At 43.9% G+C, this 23,400-nt stretch overlaps 1 protein-coding gene across 1 annotated transcript in view; it reads right to left on the bottom strand.

Moving 5' to 3' along the window:
• sema3c (sema domain, immunoglobulin domain (Ig), short basic domain, secreted, (semaphorin) 3C) overlaps positions 1-23,400 on the bottom strand; it is a 206,022-nt gene that overhangs the window by 180,936 nt on the left and 1,686 nt on the right. The gene's annotated exons all lie outside the window — the stretch shown is intronic.

Genomic DNA, 23,400 nt, shown 5'->3' with positions numbered 1-23,400 from the left:
TTAGGAGGGGGTGACCAAAAGCTTGGTTCAAAGAGGTGGGTTCTAAGGAAGTCTTAAAAGGTAGAGAGGCAGAGGGATTTAGGGAGGGAATTCCAGAGAGTGGGACCTAGATTGCCACCAAGAGTGGGGCAAAGAGGAAGGGCTATGTACAAGAGGACGGAGTCAGAGGAGTGGCAGTTCCTCTGACTTTAGCTTCTTGCATCTTCCCAAAGAAAGAAGCAGAAAATTAGATGGAGTCACCGTGGATTGCTCTTTCAAACTTTCCAACAACCAGTTTTAGAATGACATTGGTGCCGCCAGGGAGCAGTTAACCTAACAACCCTCTTGGCTCAGGATAGCGTGTACTACATGGATACTACAGAGGGGAAGGGGAGAATAGCAATAAAATAAATCAAAAATAATTAAATAAAAGTCATTTGGCACAGTATAAGTGGTTTAGTGCGTTAATATATTGCCCTTCCATATCTTTGGCTTGGGTTCAAATCTGGTCTGGACTAACGGGATAAAAGTTGTTCCTCTGTTGGATGCAAACGTGAACGCAATGAACAGTCTCAGTCAATTCTCCAATTGGAATAGGTTGAAGAAAATTGACCACAATTTAGCAAAATTGACAAGTTCACTAAAGGAGGCAACAAAGTAGGTGGGTGGGGTGAGCGGGACGGGTCGGGACGGGAAGGCAGTTAACTAGTCCCCAATGGGCGCACCGGGCGGAGAGATTAGTGAGAGTGGAGGGCGGGGCAGCTGGAGTTGCTGCTCATAAAGGGGCAACACTAAACCTGAACTTGGACAGCCTGACTATCCATAATTTAAAACAGATTCCATTCCTTAGCTCTCACTCAGCTTTAGGGCACAATAATAATCACTAAAAGATTAAAATGTAAAAAAAGATTTCTCCAATTACAAATATGACCTTCGAAAAGAATGTTTTGCTCTGTAGAGACTGTCTAAAAATCAAGAAATAATTTTTACCATTACCTAGTCAGTGTGCAGAAGACCTGTGATTGTGCACAAAGAGTCTAAGTGGCAAGAAAGCAGAGAAACAACAATGGGCGAGGGAAGGACAAACACCGTGCTGTTACGAAAAATGGACAATTTAATTTGCTTTTCAGTTTGCCAGCGGTGGAAGGTAGCCGATCCACAGTTGGCAAGTGAAATTCCAAATTTTGTGGTATTATAGTGAAAGCTGGCAAAGTTAGTTCATGGTGCAAATGATTAATTTGCCAACACGCTAACTAAATCTCTTAATTATATACTCTTAAAAATGTTCTTCCAGTTTGCAATTTGCAGAGTACATTCAGGTTTAAATAAGGTTCGCAATGTGAAGGGCATCTTCTTGAGGCTAGAGTGTTTTTGAATCAGTTCCAAGAACGTATCAATTTAAATTTGAACTGCTTACTGTGGCTGAACTGTAGCTTGTTGCTTTCTCTGTTCCATAAAATTGTTAACCAATAAATGCTCATATGTTGTTTTTGTGTGGTAAACAAAAGCCATAGTTTAAAAGTGTTCCACTAGATATCAATGATATTAAAATAATCACAGACTCTAATCTGGAGACTAGTAAACATGCCTAGTCAACTCTAATATGAAACTGCAGTCATTACCACTTAAGGCAATAAGCTTTGTAACTTGGCTGTTCACCAATATAGTCTAAAAGATACGCATGTTTTTAGTTTAACATATGTAGGGAGTGTGCGGTTTCATATCCAGTGCAACAGACACAAACAAATACACTTCCAAATAATTCATCTGATCCCTGGGGCTTTTTAAAAAATGAAAACTGCAGAAATTCTTTCACAAGTTAATCCACAGTGTCACTTAAAATGAGAGCCTCGCCACACTCTCTTTTGGCATTGCTATATTGCAGGCATTATATGAGTCACTGAGCATAATGCTGACTTGCTTTTGGTCAATGCAGAGCAAATGAAACGGGAAAAAAAAGCCAGATTAGGAATCACTAGCATATTACAACGTATAAAGTTAAATGAAAATGCCAAAGTGTGGTGAATGTTTGTAATGAACTGCCCAGGGAGGCGATCGAGGCTGATAATATCAATTATTTGAAGAGGGACTTGCAAATGCATTTGATGAGAAAATTAATGCAGCTGGCGGACTGTGTATTTTGGTTTTGAAATCTGGGGCCAGCCTAAATGGTCTTTTTTTGTTATGTATATTGCTATATTGTAATAAATTGGATAGCCAGGTGGTGAAGGATAGAATTCTAGAGCCTGGTTTTTATTTGCTTCCGAGCCTTTATTCACAGCGATCCACATTTCCCAGTGCGCACCCCCGAGATAAGCTCTCATATAAATGGATACAAGGGAGTCCCCAATTGATATGCACCACCTGAATACAATTAACACAAATTGATATAAATCATATGGAAACAATTAACAACACTCCTATAAAGTCTGTGCAGGTGGGGCAAACAACTTTCACTATTTGAATTGGGATTTTTAAAAATTCATTCATGGGATGTGGGCGTCGCTGGCAAGGCCAGCATTTATTGCTCATCCCTAATTGACCTTGAGAAGGTGGTGGTGAGCCGCCTTCTTGAACCGCCGCAGTCTGTGTGGTGACGGTTCTCCCACAGTGCTGTTAGGTAGGGAATTCCAAGATATTGACCCAGCTACGATGAAGGAACGGTGATATATTTCCAAGTTGGGATGGTGTGTGACTTGGAGGGGAACGTGCAGGTGGTGGTGCTCCCATGCGCCTGATGCCCTTGTCCTTCTAGGTGGTAGAGGATGTTCTAGACAATCCAGGTTATGTGGCTTCCTGTTACAGTGCCACCCTGGCTCAGCAGTGTATGCATGACTAGATGGAAATTGATAAAGGTACAATTCAGGACACAAAAGTTGGGTTTGCAAAGCCTTTAGGTGTTAAGAGAAAGGAAAGACTGAGGGAGGCTATAGGTAAAAGAAAGACTGTATATTAGACAAGCTTTACCTGGCATCCTGTAAAGGAATGCAAGAGAGGTACCAGAACAGCCTCTGTGATATAGCAGCAGTATTCACTCTTGGATGGACTTAAGTTTGATAGAAAATTAATAGTTGTTGATAGAAAAGAAATATTTGGCTCAAAACAGATAACACAGCTTCTAGAAGGCAACTTCAAGAACAGGAAAGAAATGGGAGTTCATTTTCAGATCAGAGGAGATAGTGAGAAATAAAAATAGTAACAGTGGAGCCATCAAAGGCACCAGTTGTTGACTGGACTTGTGAAAAAGGTGTATTTGAAGAATTGAAAGAAACAAGATTATTATTGCCCCAAAGGAGATCTAGCTTTAGCTATTCAACCATTGCACAGAAGGGTACAGTAATAGGAGGCTCTGTTTGTTCCCTGGGATTTAACTCATTCAGAGAGATGAAAGACAAGGGTGTCAACTTACTATTTTCCACTTCTGACCAGCCCCTGCCTCTGAACTTCCCTATGCTTGTGTCTTCAATTCCCTCCATCCCTCACTCCTTTGATATATAACCTGTCTACTGCATTCTCCAAAGGATCATACGGATCTGATTTTCCCCACAAGATCCCTCTCATGCCTCTAATAGCCATTATGTTTCTTAGTCTCTCCACCCATTTGATTTCTTTCTTGCCTGGCACACAACTGGGTCCCTTCCTCTTCCAGTTTACTATTTTTTCCTGTGTAACACAACAGATCGCCTCATGTTGAGTGTGATTTAAGTAACGCAGTTGAGAGATGTAGCTATCCCGGCCTCCCTCAGTTATGGTAACCATTTCAGAGTGCAAGAGATTGTGGAATAATCTCATCTCCCACTGGTATTTCCTAAATGTTTCCATTATTTCAAGAGCAGAATGGGTTATATGGAATCAGATAGAACATCAATTCGGCAGAGACTGGTCTTGGGTCAACAATAGACAAGGTCACACTAAAAGAAATCATCACGAGGTAAGTAAAGATCTCCGACACTCAGCGGGGTGATGGATTTTCAATTGTCAGTGGCCTGTTTCTGACCTGAAAAAAGGCAGCTGGCAAGGCAAATCTAGTTGGGGACCCATTCGCTCACCTGAATCAATCTTCAGGCAGGCCTTTAAATAGGCATTCAGCACTCCTCCCAAAATAGGTGGGAGACTGTTTAAACATGCAAATCAGAGCTAAGAGGCTAAACTGGTGGTCCTTAAAAGACCGTTGGAAGCCTCTCCACAAATGTGCGTTATTTTTAAAAAGATTTTGCAGGACCAGGAATGGTTCTCTAGGCCCCACAAAAACCTTCCTGCCCACTCTCGTCCCCCTCCCAGCAGCCCGCTTTCCCTAACAGGCCTTACCTGCTGGTCGGCTGTGCGTCAATTTTCTGCCACAGGAAACCAGCGCCCGCTTGGCGCTCTCAACTTGCCGGAAAAAATGTCGATGAGGCCTGGACCTGAAAATGGTTTGGGCGCATTGGGAATATTGTGCCCGTTTGGTGCCCAAGTAGAAACTCTCACCCAAAATCTCTATGAAATAAGTCTTGGTGTTGATACGCAGCCAAAAGAACATTATAGCTACAAGCCACGATTCCTTCCATTATCCTTGACATCTCTCCAATTTCTGACATGATTAATAACAAAAAAGGTTAATTGACAAGTACTACATAAAGGAATCTTTGTAAATGCGATGTTGTTTCTCACCAATCAGACATGCTGGGTGCCCCTACATGAGACACTTGTCAAAACACTCTGAACTGTATCCAACGTGTGTTTTCACGTTTAATAATCCACATGGGCTGTTTGTACATCTGTCGGATCAAAGTGCATACTCTGAATACAGAAATCGTCCAAATTACAGCACAGAAGGAGGCCATTTGGCTCATTGTGCCTGTAATGGGACCAACTCTTCAACTGGAGCTATTTTCTCTAATTCGATTTCCTTACTCTTTGCTGTATACTTTTATTATTTTTTCCGTTTCAAGTAGTTGTCTGGTTCCATTATAGTTTCTGCCTCAATAGTTACTGGCAATAAAGCATTTTATGTTCTAATAATCCTCTGTCAAAAAAAAAGCCTGGTGCAATGTTAGTAATTTTTTGCTGTCCATTTCTCAATGGCTCAAATATTTTTCCTATAATAGGATGCCCAGAAATGCACACAACATCTGCCTTCCTTTATTCATTTTCATTAACCATACGCTCTGTTTTTTGCTCACAAATAAACAATTATTAGTCAAGATTTCCTCAAAAACATTCAATTAGTCAAGCATGACGTCCCTTTCAGTTCATGCTGACTGCCACGATTAGCCCAAGTCTTTTCAAGTTTTCACTAATTTCTTTCCATTTTAACGGGTCCAATGGTTTATCCTACAGCTTTCTGGTTTACCTTGTTCCTCTTTCTTGAACAGGTATATAACATTTACATAACCCTTTGGCACAATTTCTCTTTCTAAATAATTTTGGAAAATGATAGTAGTCACCTCCGTTATCTTCTCCCCAGTCTCCTTCAGTATTCCGGGATGCATACCATCTGAGCCTGGTGTCTAATCTATTCTATTCCCATTAGCTTTTTTCCAATACAATGTCCATTTGAATACTTATCTCCAAATGGCTCTTCCACATCCTTCTCAGGTCATCGATCTTAATTTCACCTTCCACTGTAAAAACTACTGCAAAAAACTTTTTAAGCATTGCTACCATCACCCTTCAGCTCTAAGTGATTTTGTTACTTCCTTAACTATCCGTTTCCTTATGTGCTTATAAACGCCATTGCTGTTTCCCTTTGCTGACCCACAATCATCTTAGCCTTCCAACTCTCTCTCTGTTTCTTTTTTATACCTTTTATATTTCTCATAGTTTTCTTTTGTCTTCTATATTACACCCAGATTTATTATATGCGTCTTCTTTTCTCTAATCTCTCTATTTATCTCTGTCTTTGACGTAACCACTTTACTTTTGTTGGAATGTTGAGCTTTAGCCATCTTATTTTTAAATATTTCCCATTTCTGGTCTGCTGTTTGATTTACCATTTTTTCCCCAATCAACTCATCTTGACTAGGTTTCTTTTCATTCCATTGCAATGAGCTCATTTTCAGTCCAGCACCTGTATCTCAGACTCTCCTTTTTCTTTATCTATTTTCAGGGTGAACCTAATTAGGTTATTACCCAAGTGATTACCGAGAATGAGGTCTAGCCCTGCATCCTTTCCTGTTGGACATGACTTATTGCCGAGACCAGCAGTGACAAGATGATTTATGAATGTTAACATTTTCTGCTGGGAGGGTCTGTACAATTTTTAAAAAATTAGCCAATTTTTAAAAAAGCGATTTGTTGGGCTGAGTGGGTTCTTGGCTGTTTGAGAGCGAAGTCTGAACTCCCTAACATATTAGGAACTGTTTGGCTGACACTACACAGTTCTATTATGTCTGAGGGAGTTTCAGGATTACATTTACAAACAGCTGAAAACTCCCTCAGCAAGGGTTATAAAATGATGCAAGAGCTAGGCATTCACAGTAAAGAAAGCAAACAACAAACGTTTATAATCACACTGCAGTGGATTATCTATTTAGATAGAGGTTGGACAAACCATCATTAGCTTCTAATAGATACTTAAGTTTAAACTGTAATTTCTGAAAGGATTAATGGAATACATAGACCTTTACAGATTCACTGAAATAAGATTGGAATTACTCTTGCTCTCAAAAGCTTCACATTCTGCATTACTTACCAAAGTGTGGAGATGCCGGTGATGGACTGGGGTGGACAAATGTAAGGAATCTTACAACACCAGGTTATAGTCCAACAAATTTATTTTAAATTTATTTATTTTAAAATCACAAGCTTTCGGAGATTATCCCCTTCGTCAGGTGATTCACCTGACGAAGGGGATAATCTCCGAAAGCTTGTGATTTGTTGGACTATAACCTGGTGTTGTAAGATTCCTTACTTACCAAAGGCATCTATAATATAATAAAAATTGTACCAAGATATTTTTCCAACTTATTAAAGTCAATTTAAAATTATGAACAAATTGGACTAAAATCACAACTAGAAATTACTGTGAGTGATCTTATTGTTTGAAAACCTAGGGGATAATTTTAACCCCCAAGGACGGGTGGGAAGGTAAAAAGTGTAATAATGTCGAACCCGCCCACCTTCGGGTTTAACAGGGATGGGCGACCAATCCGCTCTCAGGAGGTGGGCCGGTCATTGAAATCTTTTAAGCGTGCCTCCATTGTAAGAGCATTTTTATTTTCAACTCATGGAGGCCGGGATTTCCCCATACCCCAACCCCTCCCGATGTCCGACATCCCCCTCTCCAGCCCCTCCGATGTCCGATCCCGCCCCCCGCCCCTCCCCGATGTCCGTCCTGACCTTTACTCTCTGAGTAAAGATTAGGTCATCTGCATCAGTCTTTAATTGGAACACGGCTTCAAGATAATTGAGTGCCAGGATACTGAAAGTACTGCAGTCCTTGTAAAATTCTGGTGTATAAAACTGATGGGAAACTCACATTGGATCATCTAACTTGATGGAGATGGAGATATTTCAATTTAAGTTACACACAGTGGAATGAGAATATGAAATTGCTTGATTCGCTTTGCCAATAACCAGGACATTGCTTTTTTAACAGCGAAAAGCTTATTTTCTTGTTCCAGAAGCAAAGAAGGATAATTAACCCATTATGTACTTTTCATATTGTACTGATGTTTCACATTATATGCATTAGTATTATTAAGTATTATGTAACTATAAATAAATATATTCATAACTGTAATGTGTCTATCTCTGTGTTATATTTGCTATTCTGGTGAGTGGCACGGTGCAGCATAGGACTATATTTAATCCAGTAAACAGATTACTGCAGGCAAGGGTCATTGTTAATTCCTTGGATCCCACAGGGCTGAATTACATAAAAAGAATAGCTTCTAGATCACGCAGTACAAAGTTTGCGTGCAGGAAACTGCCATGAAGTGAGGAAACTGTAACAATATATATAAACAACACAACATTTTGGATTTGCTACCAGGAAGGTTATTACAATGCATGTAACTGGATAAGCCAAAGTTGCATTTTACAATGTTGTGCTAGAGATTACTTCTAATAGAATGACTGACCTTAGCTTATGGCCTGGGAAGAAGAAAGTTAAGAAAAAAGGGACAGATGGAAACACTCAGGACCAATGATTAAAACAAACCAGACTTAGGGCTGTTTGATCTCGGAGTGAAACACAAAAGCCCCAGCAAGGATCTTTCTCGATTGGACAAAGCTCCAGAGCATTGTGGGTAACATTTACTTTAACCTAAGAATTGGCAAATTCAAAATATCTTCACATTAATTTCAAAGTAGAAATTGAAATGACAACTACAATATAGAAGCTGTAAATTATTTATATGTGTACACATCTTGCATTTATATCTTTCCTAAGATATGCTTTAGAATGTCAACTAATTGCTTGAGTTATGGTACCCTATTTCAGTGTAATTTGTAAAACACTGCACTGCTGCATCTTATTGTCATCGAAATCGAATAAAAAAATCTTAATGTATATTTAAATTGGAAAAGAAAATTACAATTTCTATGCAGAATGAACTATTTGTCCTTGAAAGAATTTATTCTGAATCATATATCTTCCTATAATGTTTTTTTTACAACAAGTTACTCATAGGTGCTCTGGCTTCATTCACAGGCACCTTTCTTTAAATTATCATTTTTGCTCTGCTGCATTTCAACCCATGAATTGAACTTTTACATTTTCCAGACATCTATAAATCACAATAGTCACTGTAACAAATGGAAACACGTTGTTAAATCTGAGTTTAACATGAAAGAGAAACAGCCAGTGGCACCTCTGATTTATTTGTTTTCATTGCAGTCTGTGCATTCTAGAGGACAGTGCAAGGGTTGAAGGTGAAAGTGATTCCGGACTGAGAAACTGTCCCTTAAATAATACCGATAGAATTACTGCACTGAATGTTCTTATCAACCAGAACAGTAAGTCATTTAAACCCATTAAATCTCAGAGGTTGTGCCATCCAAGTACATATGTATTCAAAGTTACGGTTTGTAAAAATAACAATTTATAGTCAATTCCATTACTTGCTTTAATTTGTTGTATAAGTAGATGCATATTATTGTAGAACAGTTATTATTTGTTGATTTTAGAAAAGTGCAACTGTACACTAATTCACTTGGGACTGTAATTGCAGTTATTGTATATCTCACACACTAGAAGGAACAAACCAAATTATAATGAACAGCTGTTTACTGAGGTCTATCATTAAAGCAAATTGAGACAGTCCATTAGGTAGATTCCAGAGTGACCCTGTCTCACTCGCTGTTTCATGGAGCTCGATATTAGGAGGGAGGCGAGTTGGCAGCGGGGGGGTCGACTGGGTGTGTGGGTAACGCGCCCAGTGAATTCGGGGTGCTCTGCACGCAATCGCAGCCTAATTGAAGGCACTTACCTTGGCTTCCGGGTTTCCCGTTCTAGACCTGCACAGGGGGTGCACTGCGCTCCTGCATCACAGGCTGACAGCAGGAGGAGCCACTCAAAGGCAATTAGGGATGGGCAATAAATGCTGGCTTCACCAGCAATGCCCACTTCCCATGAATGAATTAAAAAAAAATTTAAAGGGGCAGTTCTCCAAAGCTCCTTCTGCAGCAAACAACCAATTTAGGAGCATGGAACAGGCCAGAGGCAAGGCTGATCCAAGGTTGTCTGACTCCTCACTCCAGGTGCTGCTCGATGGGGTGAGGAGTAGGAGGGAAAATTTTTTCCCACCACCAAGAAGGCCTGGCTGGAGGTGGCCAAGGAGGTCACCAGCAGCGGCAAAGTGTCCAGAACCTGGGTGCAGTGCAGGAAGAGATTTAATGACCTAACCAGGTCAACCAAAGTGAGTATACTTACGCATTCTCCCACACTCCATCTTCCACATCACCTCCACCACCACACAACTCCTTCTGCACTGCCACCACACGCTCTCGCATCACTCCTCACATCCACTCAACTATCATCCTCACCTTGCCTGCACGTACTCACCGCCCCAGTTCCTATTCAAACACTACCACGCAACCCAATCCTCATACAATCTCATGGCTATGTCTCACACGCACCCTCCCATGCATCTCCCTCACGGTCACCCCCACCAACACCAATGTATGTAGCGGGTCACCATGCAACCATCACTCAATCACGCCTCTGCGTTTTGCCTTGATAGGAGAAGAGATGCCAGAATGCCCGGGAGAGGGCAAGGACCAGAGGGGGCCCGCCACACCAGGTGGTCTTAACAGATGCGGAGCAACAGGCACTCGAAATATGCCGGACGCCGGAGTGCCTGTCCGTGGCGGACGCCGAGACTGGGAGGGCACAAGCGGCTGGTGACAGAAATCTAACACTCAGCACTCATGATAGCGAATGATCTTAGCATCACTTGGCATCTGCAGCACCTCAACATCTGTCCACATGCTTAATATTGCTTTTTGTTCTCTTGCAGGGCCATCTGCGACCGCCGTGACAGCGGAGGGCGACTCCTCAGAGGACCTGCTGGCCTCTGAGGGTCCATCATCATATCTGCGCCTCGGTGGGTCCCCGTCCTCACTTAGTTGGGCTTGCACATGGTGAGTCACCACGCACATGTGAGCACGTGCAGACCCTGGTGGCAGGGGCAGCCGTGGAGAGTCCGCGCCGGTGGGAACACTCTTCTGCAGGCTCTGTTCAGCTGGACCCAGATGCTGAACCCTGGGGGCTAGCCGTGAAAAGGAGAGTCATCGAGGGGCAGCAGCACATTGCCGAGGCGATGGAACAGATGCCACGCGCACTCTCCACAATCGCGCAGAGGATGGAGGAATCCAACTCCTGCATGAGTGGAATACTGTCACAGGGACGTGAAGGCGTCTCTGAAATAGTTTCGCGGGTAGGTGCGGGAATGTCTGCGATGGAGGAAAGGGTAGCCTCCATCGAGCATCAAGCATGGTGCAACAATGAGTCCATTCAGGCCCTGACAACGGCCGTTCGGATTCAGGGTGAGCAACATTCTGCCGCCTTAAACAGGCTGACAGATACCTTACAACTGGCCTTCCAAGGCCTCACACAAGTCCTCCAAACTGCCGTCCAGCAGGGTGGAAGGAGTGATGTGGGCCTGGGCCAGGAGAGGGATGATGGTGAAAGGGGACATGGAAGTGGGGACGCCACTCAAAGCGCTCCCACGTCTCACCCGTTGCCCCCCTCTCAACCAGTACCCGCAATGCTGCCCCCTCTCCAGGTGGCCAAGTCTGCCCCTGCACAGGTGCAGGTGGAGCAGTCTTTGGAGGGGCCCTCATGGGCACCGAAACCCAGAGGACGTCCACGCAAAGCATCTCATCGGTCAGGGCATGGACAAGAGCAACCTGCCACTACCTCTGCTGAAGCCACAGGGGTAGCACCACATAGGGGTTCCTGGAAACATAAGGCGAAGGATTTGTGAGCACAAAGGGGATGCATAACGGTGTAAGACAAAATGTCATGTTTTTGATTTATTTTCCTTTGTTTTGCAAAAAAATCATAAATTGTTATCACCATTACTGCCACGTCTTTGAAAATTTTGTCTGTTTTGCGCAATAATGCCCTTTCCTGAGGATCACCATGAAGACCCACAACTGATGCCACCCATTGTGTCACTGCAGAGTGGGTGTAGGTGTATTTGCAGGGCTCTTTTGTGCAGACGACTGAGAGACGTCGGCGATGTCCCCCGTGGCACAATGAAAGGATGCGGAGTAGAAGCTGTTGAGGGCGGTGGTGATTTTGACAGCGACAGGTAAGAAGATGGTGCTCGGGCCAGCTGGGAGTAGCTTGGCATGAAGGAGGCTGCAGATGGCTACGAGTGACTCTGAGTCTCCATGTGCACTGATGCTCAGAGAGGTCCAGGAAGCTGAGCCTCGGTCTGTGGACCCTGTGGCGAGGGTAGTGCCTTCTGCGACGCATCTCTCTCTGCAGTTGCCCTCCCTCCTGCTGTGCAGGTGGATGTGTCACAGAACTGTGTTGTGGAGCTCCACGTGTTAGAGGTGGACGGCGTGGCCGGTAAGGCTCGTGATGCTGTTCGCCCTCCGAGGAGGTCATGACTGCAGCTATGGTGGCCCCCATCTGGATGATGTACGTTTGAGGGAGTCCACAAGGTAGGTAAATGTGTCTGGACACCGGGGTTGAGGTTCCAAGTTTGTGAATTTTGTTATGAGGGTGGTGGAGGCCAAACTTTGCCCAAAGTGACAGAATGGCCTCCTGCAATGAGTGAGGGTCTCCCCCCACCCCCGCCTGTCAAACGGACCTTTGCAGCTGCCACAGGCTGGTGGCTGCAACACGTCCATTTCAACTGGGAGTGTTTCCCCCAGTACGGGAAACAGTCTCAGTTGAGTTGAAAATTCCACCCCTCCTAAAATATCAGGTCAATCAGGTCTGCTAACGACCTGAACTATCAAATTAATTGCCTTAAGTAGGATCCCGCCGCTTTAATTGCCGTTGAGAGTCCCGCATGTGGGGGCTGCACGTGCATCTAACCGCATCACTGGGGAACCCGGAAGTGGGCGGGTTGGAGCTGGGCTCCCGACCCGCCCCGGGAATCCCCGCTTTTCGGAGCCCCCCCCACAGCCAGGAATGCACCCGATCACAGGTGCTAAAATAGAGCCCATAGAAGTGAATGTAGCTTGCAAGAGCATAGAGCATTCAAGAAGGATGCTGAGGAAGTGGGGAAAAGAGGAACATTGGAGAGATTGGCTTAAGAGACACTTGGGAGGTTAAGGTAATTGAAGCACCACTGCAGGAAAAGCCAGGTTATTAAATTCTTTGGTTAGTTGTTTTCAATGAGAAAAAGGGCCAGGTTAAAATTTGTTGTTTTCTACAGGTGAAAATAAGAATGACTCATCACTTTATATCAATGTTAAGAGTGAGTGAGTGAGAAAAGGGAGGCAAGTTTTGAGAGCAACTATAGCACATTAACTTTCAATGTGATTTGGGAGACAGCATGGGAACATAACCAAGCTCTGGTACTTCAGTTTCAGAGGTATGGGGCCAAGCTTAGTCATATCGACTGAGGAAGCACCACTCAAGAATTGCAGTTGAGGATAAATGGACATCCTTCAAAAACATTTTGCAGGACATGTAAGACAAGTCCATACCTACGTACAACAAATGGAAATTAAATAAAAACGCTCAAACAATTGATGAACAGGAAAATTCAATGGGGTATTTAGCACATATTAAAAGGGGTATGTAGCACAAGATTATACAGAAGCAGGTGAAACAAGAAATTGGGGTGCTAAGTGAAAATTGGAAAGGGACACAACAGCAAAAACAAAACATTATGTCAGAAAATTCTTTGCATGCTACAACAATAAGAAGGTAGTCAAGGAGGAGTTAAAACCCTAAGGGACCAATATGGAGTTGCACAGGAGAATGAACAAGACGCAGTTAATATGCTAACTATTTCTTGGAGGTTTTTATGGAAAGGCCACAAACAATGCACCATTCAACATTACACTGACTTCAGTGGAAAGGGAAATCAGGCAGGGTGTATATTGGGCAGCAAATCCGATATCGCCCATTTTACACTATCGCCAAAAATTAAAATTACCACCATTATGTGAGGTTCGGACTTTGACAGAGGCTCTAGAGAGGGTTAAAGGAACTGACAACCAGTAACTCCTCCAGGATGGATGAATGATGAGATTTTTGAAGCACAATTTCTCATTTTGAGAAAGCCAATGAACATTGGGGAAGTTTCAACAGACTGGAAACATTAAATGTAGTTCCCACATTAAAAGCAGGAAGCCAGAGTCATACATAGCAGCTATACATCTACTAGCCTGACCCTAATAAGAAGAAAATTAATAGGAACAAAATGGAAGAGCACATGTATGCAAATAACATAGTAAATGATAGCCAACATTAGCTTATAAGGTGTAAAACTTGTTTGACTATGCTCAGACATTGTTTGATGAGGTTATATCCCAAAATGTTAGGGAAAGTCATGTGGCATAGTGAGCTAGAAACTTTTTTATGGTCTGCTTTCGGGCACATAACCGACAGTGCACACCTGAGCTGAGACACCCGAGTCTTGACAGAAATTGGGCCTTGGGCCACATTGTAATATTATCTGCATCCGCTGCGCCTCCAGAGGTGGCTCAACAGTCCCTGTGGGCTAACTCACCGGCAGTGGCCCTCAGGTAGGTCCTGGAGTGGGGGGGGAGGATAATGAGAAGGGAACCGAGCATGGGCAGACAGCACCTCCAGTGGTGCGCCTCCTGGCTCCACAAAAAGGTAAGTAGAATAAAGTTTACCTACCTTTCCGTTGGTGGTCTCCGGCAGTCCCTTTAAGGTCTGCTAGTTAGACTGCTGTAGGACTGGAAAAACTAGTCGGAGCATGAAAGGTGCGTGCTCCACCTAGTTTTTGACCAGTCTCTTGAAGGGAGCCTAAAAGAGGCATTAAGCCTCTGATTTGCATATGGAAGGGGCCTAACGCCTGTTTCATGTGGCCTTCACTAATATGGTGGCGCCTGTACCCCAGGCGCGGGATATTGCGCCACAAAATTGATCCTTGTTGCCCCTGTTTTATGCCCAGAAAAATTGCGTAACGAGGAACAATCCCCCCCCGTAAAGTGTTGCATGAGAGATTCCTTTAAAATATAAACACAATTTGCATCAAATGTCTGATATGGATGTGGATTAGTAATTGGTTCAGGAGGAAGGAAATAGAACATTATGAACAGAGGTAGATTGCAATGGGGGGAGGAAATTAGGGTGCTCCAGTGAACCATGTGGGTCTCCTCCATTTCCTGGTATACACAATGACCTGGAATTTCAGTTTGAGTGCAAGGTGTTAAGTTCACAGATGACACCAAGGGCTCGAATTTAGCAGGCCTAGTGGGTTCCCAGCGGGTGGTCCTCCGGGAGCGTGGTCAACACGCTCGGTGAAATTAGTGGGTTGCCCGCGCGATCGTAGCAGGCAACCCACTAATAGGAATCAATTACCTGCTCCTCCGGGGTCCACGGCGCTGGCCTGCGCGTCGGTCGGGCTGCGCATGCGCAGTACGATCTGTCAGCTGGAGGCTCTCTAGTTAAAGGGGCAGTCCTCCACTGACAGATGCTGCAACCAATGGAACAAATTGCAGCATGGAGCAGCCCAGGGGGAAGGCTGCTCCCAGTTTAATGATGCCTCACCCCAGGTATCATCAGATGGGGTGAGGAGGAGGGGGAGGACACAGATCTTCCCCCCGGCGGGCGGGAGGAAGCGGCCTGCCTCTGCCACCAAGAAGGCCTGGCTCGAGGTGGCAGAGGGGGTCACCTGCACCACCAACATATCGCCCACCTGCATACAGTGCAGGAGGCCCTGCAATGACCGCAGTAGGTCAGCCACAGTGAGAACACGAAGTCTTTCCCCTACACTCCGTCTGCCACAACACTGCCCCCACCCCACATCTCCTTCGGCACCGCCAACACTACTCTGTCACATCACCCTTCATACCCACTCAAACCCCATCCTCATCTTACCTCCACCTACTCACCTCGCCAGTACTCATCCTGCCACTAACACGCAACCCAATCCTCATACAATCTCATTGCTCCATCCCATACTCACCCTCTCGTGCATCTCCCTCACGGCCAGCCTCACTCAACCTGCCACCACCTGCTGCAGCCACAGGGCATGCATCACATATGTGCAGTAGGCAGCGTAAGGCAAACGTGTCGTGAGCATGAAGGGGGTGCACAAGGGTGTCTGAGGGTTTGTCCTGGGTGTTACCTATATTGAATTTCAGAGCAACAAACAGCACACATTATATTGACACCACCACTGCCATGTCTCCGCGAATCCTGTCCGTTGTGTCCAATAATGCCCGCTCCTGGGTATCACTATGAGGACCCACCACTGATGCCACCCATCGTGTTACTGCAGAGTAGGTGCAGGTGTATTTGCAGGGCTCGTCCGCGCAGACGACTGAGAGACATCGGCGGTGTAGCCGGCTGCACCCTGGAAGGATGCGGAGGAGAAGTTGTGGAGGGCAGTGGTGACTTTGACAGTGACAGGTAAGCAGTTGGTGCTGGGGCCAGCCAGGAGCAGCTCGGCATGAAAGAGCCTGCAGATCTCCACGACTACGTGTCGAGCGAATCTGCGCCTCCCTGTGCACTGCTGCTCAGAGAGGTCCGGGGAGCTGCGCCTCGGTCTGTGGACCCTGTGGCGAGGGTAGTGCCCTCTGCGCTGCGTCTCTCCCTGCGGTAGCCCTCCCTCCTGCTGTGCAGGTGGGCGTGCAACAACACCGTGTTGGGGGGCTCCACGTCTCTGCGGCGGACGGCGTGGACTGCGAGGCTGCTGGGGCTGGTCATGCTGTTCGTCCTCCAAGGGTGTCCACGCACCACCCATCTGGCAGGTGTTGGTCTGAGGGGTTGTGCAGGGTTGGTGGGTGGTTCCTCGCACTAGGGCTGCGGTTTCGTGTCGGTCTGTCCTCTGGCTTGACGGGGGGTGGTGGAGGGCAGGGGTTGCCCTATGTGACGCGGTGGCCTCCTGCGTGGGTGAGGGCTCTCCCCCGTGGAGTGCACCTTGGCACCTGCCACAGGCTGCTGGCTGCAACACGCCTGGTTGGAGAGAGACTGTTTCCCCCAGTGTGTGAAACTCACTGCCTTGAACCTAAAATCCCACACTTCCTCTTTTGACAGCTGCTTCAGCTCATTAACTGACCTCAACAAGCAAGGTAAGTACACTCAAGTGGAACCCCGCTGGCTTTAATTGCCTGCGGGATTCCCACCAGCGGGGCTTGCGCGCGCAGCCCCGCACTTCAGCGCGGTACCCGGAAGTGGCCGGGATTTCGGCGCGATCCGGTCACGTCACCGGATATCGGGATTTTCGGGGCCCCCCCGCTGGAAACCCGCAGGTAACCCGACACGAAAATCGAGCCCCAAGTGAGGGATTGTAGGCTCAGTGAAGCAGCTTAGATCTTACATAGACTTTGCACTAGGGCTGATCAGTTCAATAAAGGTCAGTACGTACAAATGCAAAGCACTACTTGGTGGAAGTAAAAATAGGATGCATGTGTACTCCATGCATGGAGCTGACAGGTTCCAATTTTCACCTGCTCAAGGATACCAGTCCAAAGCCAGCGGGGTCCTTTTTAACATAGGTATGTCGGGTCCCAGTGATGTCACTGGGCTCCGACGGCAATTTTTACTCGGCGATCTGAGTGGAGAGTTTCCTGCCAGGTCAAACCAGCACGAAGAGGATCGGGGTCAGAAGATGCTCAAAAAGGTAAGTTTTAAAAATTTCTTTCTACTTTCCTTGTGGGGCTAAGAGAAGTAATAGTGCTCCTCAGGCCTCCCTGACGTAAACTCCCCCCTCCCCCCCATCACAGGATCTCCACAGGACGAGCTGGCAGCCGATCCCACCACTTACCCGTTGTCGGCAGGCAGCCTCCAGGCCACTTCCCACGGGAAGGGGTGGGATGTCCACTGGTGGGATTTAAATGAGGCCCGGGAGTTAAAATACCTTGGGCCTCATTTCTGGAGCATCACTGGAGCAACCTAATTTCCTTCCCCCATTGCAATCTCTCTCTATTCATAATGCTCTATTTCCTTTCTCCTTAACCAATCACTAATCCACATCCATATCATATGTTTGATACAAATTGAGCTTATATTTTAAAGGAATCTCTCATGCAGCACTTTATTAAAGGTCTTTTCAACGTCTAGGAACATTTGGGGGAGATTGGTCCTTGTTACACATTTTTTCCGGGCATAATGTGGGGGCAACGAGGATCAATTTTGTAGCGCAAAGTCCCGCACCTGGGGTACAGGCGCCACCATATTGGTAAAGGCCACATGAAACGGGCATTAGGCCCCTTCCATATCAGCCTAAACTGACTGAAAACTGGCGCAGAGTTAAAATCGCAGCCATAGTCTTATGATCATTAACTGTATAAACTATCTACAAAATTGAATCAAGCCAACCATAAGTATCAAGAGCTATTACACACATCAATAAAGACACAGAAGCAGAAGGCACACACCACACATAAAAGCCCTGATTTTAACCTAGCTGGCTTGCGGGGAAGTGTTGCTCCCTCCTTCCCTTCACTTCCTGAATTAAAATCTCTAGGGAGGCATCAAAGAATCGTGGGACATCCTTTCTGCTCATCTTTCTGCCAGAGAGCATTTTCTGACCCTTTGCCGCTCTTTGAAAGCAATTTGCAGACAGCAAATGAAAGCAGACTAAAGAATGAAAGCAACAAAAAAATAAATGAGAAAAATAAATAATGTTGCAACATTGTCCATGTCTGCCTACTCACTCACTTATCCTTATCCAAACTTTAGTGACCTCTAGACTTGATTTCTCCAATGTCCTTTCTGCCAGCCTCTCCTTCCATAAACATCAACTTGTTCAAAAGTCAGCTGCTTGTATCTGGTCCCTCGCCCCCAACCTTGCTGGCCCGCAGTGGCTCCCTGTCCCCAGTGAATTGAATTTAAAATTCTTGTCCTTATCTTCAAATCCCCCCCATGGCTTTGTCCCACCCTCACTCTGTGTGCTCCTTCAGTGTTATGTCCCCTCCCACATCCTACTACCCTCCAACTCTGGCCTTTTTTCCATCCCTGCTCCCTTCACCTCACCATCAGTGGCAAAGCCTTTAGTCGGCTTTGTCCTACTCTCTGGGGAATTCTGAAATCTCCACTCCTACTCTTCCCTAGTAAGTGGCTGAAGAATCTTATTTTGTATGAGGCTTGAGTTAGGACCTGCCCTAGGGCAGAACACAACACACAGATATCGAACAATCAACAAGTAATGGGTTAACATGGTCAATGGTTTTTACCTCAACATCATCTCTATGGATTTAACCTTACCTTAATCTCCATGTTCTCTGAATGGAATCATTATTGAGGCCCTTGTTAATGATAATGAAACACTCTGATTTCTGTGTTACTTCACTTACCTTTCTATATTTGGTTAATAAATGCAACAGTTAGACAAGAATCAAGATTGGGAGGGAGAGCTGTTATTTCAACATCATCGCACTAGTGGGACACAGCTGTTCCTATTGGTTGTTGCTGTCAACTGTTGTGCACCTCCAGCACTGCAAGTAATGTCTCCAATTGAAATGGATCATCAATAAACAAAGTGCGATTCATGTGCTCCTCCCAGGTCATAGGGATACCAGAACTATAGTCCATCTATAATGGCCACCTTACTAAACCAAGCATTTTTGACCAGATTTGTGTTTAATTTAGAGGCATTCTACTGTAAATAAATACCAGAATCAGGATTGGACATTTCTGTTATTTGTACAGCTTGCTGCCAGCATGTTTCCTTCTGCCTCTTTCTTTACATGTGGCTGTGCCTCTACCCTGGGCATTCATTTTGTGGTTGTTGGTGTTCGTCAGAATCTTGGCTGTCCATTGTTGAAGTGACTCTAGGCCAACAGCCCGACTCACAAAAATATCAACCATCTAAAAACAGTAAATGTTTCTCCTGCCAGGAAATAAACAAGGTCTTAACTGCTTTTAACTACCTGGAAGCTGATTTCTAAGAAATTTGCCTAAATATTTCAGTCCTGTTTTTTAAATGGCAGAAAACTGGGAGTGAAGTTAAAACGAATAAAACTGCCAGCTTTCCTGACAGTTTTAACATCTGTCTCCATTGTCATTGCCATTAAACAGCAGCAGAAAACAGCCCCCAGTATCCACCCCCACCATAGGAGCTTTCCTTTGTGTATTTCCTTAATGAAAGTCCTACATTAAAAATAAAAATGTGTTCTGTTGCAAATCAAACCAACCCAATCTTGGAAAGGGCACATATCAATGTTATGGTGCTGTCTGCACTGACACTTCGGAAATTGGTTCATTATGATCCAGATCACTAACAGCAAATTGAAGCAGGTTAATTAACCATTCATGACTGAGGAAACCACACTCATTTCCACCCTTCCACAATGCTTCATTTACCTGAAATAAGCTAAGTCACGCTTAGCTTTTCCAAGAATAAAGCAGTATTGAAATATCCCCAGATGTAGTTACACGAGAAAATCCTTAGGGATTTGTGACATACTCTCATTTAAGGCCAACTGGTTTGGATTGCTTTCAGTTCAAACTATGCCTTCTTTAAAAGTGCAATTAGAGTAAAAATTCCTTTTATTTTGGACCAAATACTGCATTTAAAGCTGGTGTGAGCTTCTTTTTGAAAATGTATTTAGCCCCATCCCTGTAAAGTACATCATATTAATATTAATATTGTAGACATTTCACTGTTAGAGAAACAAAACTACCATGATTTTCGCAAGGATATGTATTAAAATTGTGTCAACTCTAACAGTAGGGATTTTATAAATAATAACATTTTTGTTTTTGACTCATTGTTATGGGGTCAACTTAGTCTTACAGTATTGATTGAGGAGTTCATATCTTGTACCAGGCCAGTGTGCGCTGGTAAAAATGATGATGTTTTTATCATACAAGCTATGTTCTGCATATTTTTCAGTGGTATTGGAAAGAAAATATTGGAGAATTGCAGGCGTTTATTCTCCAGTCCCTGATTTTAAAGAGTGTTGCTCCACAATCCCAGAATATCAGAAACAAATATTGACTTCTGGTAGAATCTATTCTACCAGCGATAGTATCATCTTGTCAATAGTTCAGGTATGTAGTTTATAATACCATGCACATTCAACATTCTACCTCAATTACTTCAAAAAAATGCCATGATCTCTATGATGTGGAGTTTATGATAAACAATTTGTAATTGATTTTTCAGAGCCTACATTGATTAACATGTTTGGTTAAGTTGCTGTACATTTTGTTCACACGGTGTTTACAAGAGCATGCATTAATAGATTAGAACTGTTGGCATGGTTCTTTATATGTGGATGTTCTGCATTTAAGAAACATGCTAGTTTGTTCGCAGAGCTCCAGGAAAAGAATTGGGTGAGGGGGAGGGATGTTGCAGTCTTTCCTACATTATTTGTGGTCGTGTTAGGTTGGGTTCCTCTCTGCAGGGCTTCAGATGGGTTATTGTTCCTACGTCTTTGCTCCCCTGACAGTTAATTGTATCTCAAGAGTAAACTTATTTCTTTAGTCCACGCTATTATTCTCTTGTACCGAAGAAAAGTCACAGACAGATCGATTAATGAATTTAGAATAGAACCTTCACTGAGCCTTTCATTGCTACAGTCCTTTCTGTCATTAAAACGGTGCAGCTTTTTCCTGTTGCACTGGTCCTACAAACTCTATCTGTAAAGACCAACTACTGCCTATCTGCACAGTTCTATAATTGAGCACTGTTCCTGCTGTTCCATCCCTACATCATGATTTACTTCACCTACTCTACTTTTTTACAATTTTCGTGGTTTTTCACAGTGAACCTTGTCTCTTGACTTAAGTTTTTAATAGAAGAAAAACTCAACTGTTATTCCCACTAAATCTGCAGTCCCAACTCTACCGCAGAATTATATTACTATTCACCAGTTAATTCTGGCTATTATTTGATCTCTGCCATTGTTGCTTCATTCCAGGCCCTGCTACCTACTTTCTGTTTTACTTAGCACTCATGATGAACCTTTTCTTGACCTTTTTTGCACTACTTTTCTATCCTGAGTTTTCTCTCTGCATTTTTTGTGCTGCTTCATCTGCAGTTCATATCAATTAAAAAAGTATCACTAAGAATAGAAAATAGTGTGCTGTGCGGATTGTTTAGTTACACAGTGAGCTGAGCCCTAGCACTAATTTAAAAAAAAATAAAAGCAAGTGGATTTCCCTCATCATTAGTGCCATGGTAACATAATTGGTTACTGCAATAATATGTAGTGCCACAGAGTCTGTTGGCTCAGCTTAGGTCTGAATCCACGTTTCCCCACACATCGAGCTCCTAAATTAATTCAGATCCTTCTAAAGATATGCCGTGGAGATAAAGTACTTAAAGAAAAGAGGGGTAATTGGAAGGATGTGTCTACTGTGCCAGTCACATATACACTTCCTACAGTCTATTTCAAAGTACCATTATCAGGCCCTACGGAGAGTTTCTCCTTTATGTGAATAGTGGATAGAAAGTGCAGGGATCTTTTTACAGGAAACATAATATATAAGAAAAAGCCAAGCATGAGTAAAGACCAATCAACCCATTGAGTTCATCTCTCCAGTATTGCAATTCACCCAGCCTAGCATTATAACCATATCTTGAACTTCCATGGCATCTTTGAGTCCATTACCTTACTTGACAGTTTGTTCTAAATAGTCATCATCCTTTGAGTTATCTTTTTTTATTAAATGTTTTAAATTTATTTCCATTAATTTAAATGTATTTCCTTTTGTCCCACTGGGATGGCCTGGTTTACCTTAAAGGATATTCTGGGTCCATCTGATCTATGCCATTTAATACTTTAGATACCTCAAAAAATGCTCTCCTTGAACTTTTCCCCAGACTGCACAGCTCAAGCTTCTCTAAGACTACAGAGCTTCTCAAATCTTTCCTCATAGCTTTACACTTTACATTTAGGATCATTCTTGTGCCTCTCTGCGCTGCCACCAATACATGTACATCCCTTTTGAAGAGTGGTAACCGGAACTGCATATAATATTGCAAGTAAGTCTAACCAGTGCATTATAAAGCTTCAGCTGTGCAGTCGGAAGTGCAGTCCTTTGAATGTGATGCTGAACTGAGATTCTCTCTGCCTATTTGGGTGGATAGTAAATGTATTTGAAGAAGAGCAGAGTTTTGCAGTATCCTGGCCCAACATTCCTCCCTCAAACAGCACCTCAATAAATGGATTAACTGGCCATTCATCTCATTACTATTCATGGGACTTTGCTGTGTAAATAAAACTGAATGGTATGTTTGCCTGATGACAATAGTCATTGAGCTTTAAAATAATTCATAGTATGTAAAATGTTTTGAGGCATTTTTGAGATGTGATAGGGTGCGAAATCAATTCAAGTTATTTTTTCCTTTGCCTGTCCATCTGCATTGTTGATCTAAAATCTGTCAAAAATCAGCTGCATACTCCATCCTTTCTACACTCCCTATTTTAGTGTCTTTTGCCTAGTTAATAAGCTTACAACTGCATCCAGATCTTCTATGTAGATCTATTTAAAATAACATTTACAGGTAGGGTTTCCAGGATGGAAATAAAATACCTCGGGGTAAATCTTTGTTTTCACCACCTGGGCAGTAATCTGTTAGAGGGGATCTCCTGCCTGTGAGAGAATCCGTCTGATTTTCATTCCTTGAAAATCGGGCGGGTTCGATAACAGCCCCGTGATCCGCTCTGCCAGATTACCACCCATGCGGTGAAGATAAAAATTTATCCCATCAAAATCATCCAAGAAGAGTACAACACGGTTTATTTTAAGGACAACGTAAATACCACTGGGTTCCTCACCAAAAAGTCATAACCCAGAACTAAATCAGTTAAAGTGGGACTGTAGCACATAGCAACAATGTGATAAATGTTGTGCCCTCTTATGGTACCTTTATCCCA

The sequence above is a fragment of the Heptranchias perlo genome, chromosome 24 (assembly GCF_035084215.1).
Source record: "Heptranchias perlo isolate sHepPer1 chromosome 24, sHepPer1.hap1, whole genome shotgun sequence".
In the NCBI taxonomy this organism is placed as follows: domain Eukaryota; kingdom Metazoa; phylum Chordata; class Chondrichthyes; order Hexanchiformes; family Hexanchidae; genus Heptranchias; species Heptranchias perlo.
The sequence above is the reverse complement of the archived record's forward strand: the minus strand, read 5'-3'. Positions and strand labels throughout refer to the sequence as shown.